This window comes from Hylobates moloch, unplaced genomic scaffold (assembly GCF_009828535.3).
Source record: "Hylobates moloch isolate HMO894 unplaced genomic scaffold, HMol_V3 SCAFFOLD_2, whole genome shotgun sequence".
Classification (NCBI taxonomy): Eukaryota; Metazoa; Chordata; class Mammalia; order Primates; family Hylobatidae; genus Hylobates; species Hylobates moloch.
Window position 1 is genome coordinate 57,531,491 of NW_026652277.1, and position 2,949 is coordinate 57,534,439.

The window sequence follows — 2,949 nt, forward strand, 5'->3', positions numbered from 1 at the left end:
CATCCTCTTCTAGCTGGGTTCTCTTAGACAAGCCAGTTAATCTCTTTCAGGTTTTGTTTTCTTATCTGTAAGAGGAGGTTATGATGGCAACCTCACATAGAGATCATAAGAATAAAATGAGATTAGTGTATGTGGAAGACATTCGGCCCAGATCAATGTTCAACAAATGTTAATGGAATAAAATAATCCTTTTTAGCCAATTGTCACATCAAGAGTTTAGTGAGGAAGCTGATCTTTCTGAGCTATGGATATGAGATTTATTATAGGAATGAGATCCTATACAATTGTGGGAAGTGGGGGAAGTGAAATGAAGGGTGACTGGGGGATCAAAGAAGACATAAATCTGAAAGCCAGGCACATCCAGCCACCAAAGTGAGACCAAGGGAGAGCTGATGGAGAGGTCTGTGGGGGCAACTATTGCCTGTTTGGATCCACAGCCATGTTTGTTAATGGACCTGGGGTCTCTTAAACAGCAGAGGGAATGGTCAGGAAGAAAAGCTTGACCTTGAGTGGAGGAGGGTGACAACAATGTGGACTCCTCTGGCACCTGCATGTGTCTGACACCACATCCAAGGACGATGTTCAGAGAATAATGGTTACTGTTTCATTTCCATCTTCCAAATCTATGCAAATTCCACTGTTGACCAATATAACTCTGTATAATATACAGCATAGGTATAAGCATTCTAGGAAATGTAGTTTCAGCTTTTCCAAGTTGACACAGAACAGACCACCATACCAATATTTTCCAGTTTAGAGTTAACTTATTTTGGCTTTGATTTAAACTACTCCCCATCCTCACTAAGGAATTCCGAAGATTACCCTTTAACTATGACTTAAGTTTACAGAGTTATATGAAGTATTAGCCTAAAGAGGCTCAGGATCCCTACTTCACACTTAAAATGCAATCTCACATAAGAGAAGGATTGTAATGTAATTATAAATTAGTTTCCTTACAAATAAGAAAGGGAGTTTTATTGATTATAATTTGGGTTTAAATTTATTTCTTTTTTTTAATTTGAAGCTCTCAAATTATTTATTTTCAATTCAAGTAAAGACAATTAGGCCACTGCAGTCATTTCCTCATCTGAATCACTTGATTCATCGTTTAGTTCCAATTCCCCCAAATCTTGGTCTACAGTTATAACAGTTTTCCTCTTGCACTTCTTGGGGATTGCATCATTAGTGCAAATTTTTCTCATTTTAGTGTTTGGTAATTTCTTCAGATCAAAGTCCCATTCCCTAAATGTTTTCAGATTACTTGCATTTAGAATGTCTGGAATCTCAAGGCCATATCCTTCAAACTGCTGTCGCTCCCGCTCCATCGTCTGCTTGATGACGGTCTCCCGGGAACAGTGCCGCCTCCCCTGCCTGTCCCTGATACTGTTATGTAACTCAATCTGCTCCAGCTCACTGCTGAATCAATTTAAGTACCTTTCAATTAGTTCACAAGCATCTTTCTTTGAATATCTCTTTTTTGGGGGATCAAGATGATTTTGAAACCATTGCAGTTTTTCACCAACAAGGTTGAGACACAAGCCCTTTTCATTCTTCAATTTTTCCTTTTTTTCTTGTTTGTGGGCCTCTCTCGTTAATTTGAGCTGCTTTTCTACTATATGGATGGATGACTTTTTTTTCCCGTCCTGCACTTTTTCCCTTTGGTGCTTTAGGCATGGTGACGTCCTCGTGGCCACGGAGCAGTTCCGCACTCTAGACCCAGGTAATCTCCTTGGGTTTAAATTTCAAATATGCAGTATTACTTGTCAGGTTCTTTATGTTTTATTCATTGATTTATTATTTGTCTTCTCCCATTAGATTTGAAGTTTTATGATAATAGAAACATTGTCTCTCTTGCCATCTTTTCTGGGAGCCGCTTGGGACTCTGGCATGAGAGGCCTGGACTCTTTTGAACCTGTGTCTCTGTATCTTTGGTGGACCCAGAGCACCCATGGATAAAAAACTGAAGTAACGAGTACCATCTTCCACTTGTTGAGGAGAAATTAAGTGTTATGCTTCTTGGTTTTTTAAGGTTTGTTCCTTACATTTTTCTTAATAAAATTTGCTTCCTTACTTGAGGCTAATAGCACAACTGTGACACTGATTACGTCAATATTTTAGTGTAGGTTAAAAGCATTAATCTTCTGTCTTGTTAAGCATGTGGGAAGGAAAGAGGAAGGAGACGCTGGCATTGCTCTCAAAGAATTTAAAATCTAGCGGGTTTCGGGAAAGGGGAAAGTACAATTGTAAGATGACTTTGGTCATCTCTCTGGAGGAGAACGTGGCCAGTTCTTGGGGAGGTGAGAACAAAAATCATGAGAAGAAAACTAGACGGGATGCCCTCAGTGGTCAGCCTTCTAAGAGTTCATTAAGCAAAGAAAGTGGGCAGTGTGTGTTTATTCCCAATAGAGGAAACTCGAGGAGATCTGAGGACTGAATTAATCTTTTAACAGTTCTGGTTGAGTGAACTGAGAAGCTTAGTTCTTATTTTAACAAACTGAAACCTAACAAGAATAGATAGAGGAGAAGATAGAAAGCAACCAAAATGGAATGTCTGTGATAGCAAACAGGTAAATCGCTAAGGTGGTGAGGTCTATTTTTAGCGTCTCCATTGATACCCTGGGGGCCTTCTCACCCCTTTGCACCCAGGCGCATGGGACCTTATGCTGTCTGTGGTTGCTCCCCCCGCTTTCATGCTACACTATGGCTCAGCAGGACTCTTGCTCCCGTTGAACCTTACCTGCTGTCTTAGTCAGTTCAGACTGCTATACAAAATATCATAGAACAGATGGCTTATAATCAACAGAAATTTATTTTTCATAGTTCTGAAGGCTGGGAAGTTTCAGCTCAAGGCACTGGCAAGTTTGGTGTCTGGTGTGGGCTTACCTCCTCATAGATGTCAGTCTTGTTTATGTCCTCACATGGTGGAAGAAATGAAGGATCTTTCTGAGG

The 2,949-nt window shown here is 40.2% G+C and overlaps 1 pseudogene; it reads right to left on the reverse strand.

Moving 5' to 3' along the window:
• Window positions 1–1,061: 1,061 nt before the first annotated feature.
• LOC116466893 (translation machinery-associated protein 16-like) lies at window positions 1,062–1,716 on the reverse strand (annotated as a pseudogene).
• Window positions 1,717–2,949: the final 1,233 nt, after the last annotated feature.